The following is a 1518-nucleotide window of genomic DNA, read 5'->3' as shown; positions in this document are numbered from 1 at the left end:
ACTATTAAAACATCTTAGAGAAGAAGAATTGAGGAGTCTGTAGTTAGAATTTGTTTCCCTGTGAAACCATTTTCAGAGTATGTGGATTTAAATTTCCTTAAGAAAAAGCGTTAAAATCTGAATGAGTTTTCATGTCAGTGGCTTGGTCTGCAGCCTCCTTAATCAGAAGAACTTTTCAGAAGCCCACTTGAAATGAAAATGTATGTCTAATGTTCATTTGTACAAAGAAATGGGAATTTAGCCATCTTCATTGGTAGAGTATTTATGTCAGGTGTTCTTCATTCTTTTGAACCTACAGTTTATCTTAGAATAAAAAATATCCATAACCATTTATTTAAAATAATTGGTAGAGATTCACTCTACAATAACAGGAAGTTTTGTGGGTCTCACCATATTAAATGAATGTCTAAACCACCTTTGTACAAACTGTAATAATCTGCAGTTCCCCTAGCTTCAATGGGAAATTCTGATGCCTCCTTAATCAAGTATAGAAAGAGTGAGTACACTTGGAAAAGGAGGATCTTCTGATGTGCAAGGGACAGGTGGATAATCAGTGTGTGAAAAATTCCATAATACTCAGAGCAAAAATTATACTATCATAGCTCACAAAATCCTAATATTGCTTTATCTTCAAATTATTCTTCAAAGTGTAGTGGACACATATCTTTAGCTGAATCTGCAAGAGACCAATTGTCAATTGCAGTATATTTGAACTGCTAGACTGGGTCTCCCTAGAGTGATTTCCTCCAAATAATCATGTTCAAACAACCAGAACTGGGATTGATATCACAGTATTTCAGGTGACTTTACCGAAGAAAACTGATCTTCCAGGATTTTCTTGATCTTCTTGATTTCTATGAACCCTATCCAAAGTGAGCAATACTCTTTGGTCAAAGGTGAAATATCCCATGGGTCCATGCCCAGAAGGGGTGTTCTAAGAGCCATTTGGATCAAACAGATAAGTCTTAAGGCCTCAGAAATAAGAGGAACAAAACTAACAAAGTTTTGGAAAGGAGATATATCCTAGTCCCTGTTGGACAGGAGAGTATCCCTATTTACTTTCTATAGAGGAGAGTGGTCCAGGCACTCCACACCTCTACTTCTTCATAGAACTCTATAAAATTTTTACCTTTGAGTACTCCACTGGGACTTAACAGCAATCTGAAGATTTTTCTGATAGGTTGGTCAAAGTCCCTGGATTTGTCCATTACTAAAACGTATAGATAGCCACACAAATATGGAATTGGAGGCCAGATCTCTTTCCTGTGAGAATCTTAAAGATAGATGGCCTTGGATCTTGGATCCAGGCTGAAGTATTTTAATTAACCATGAATTTGAGTCAAGAGTTCCCTGTTCTCTATTCCTTCCTTATATCCTTCCCTTATTCATTCATTTCTTCCTTCTGTTGTACCTCACTCTCTCCCTCCTCCTCTCTCCCTCTGTCTCTCTGTCTCTGTCTCCTTCCTTCCGTCTTCCTTTCCTTTCCTTTCCTTTCCTTTCCTTTCCTTTCCTTTCCTT

Source organism: Mus pahari, chromosome X, assembly GCF_900095145.1.
Source record: "Mus pahari chromosome X, PAHARI_EIJ_v1.1, whole genome shotgun sequence".
NCBI classification, from domain to species: Eukaryota; Metazoa; Chordata; class Mammalia; order Rodentia; family Muridae; genus Mus; species Mus pahari.
Note: the sequence above shows the minus strand (reverse complement) of the source record.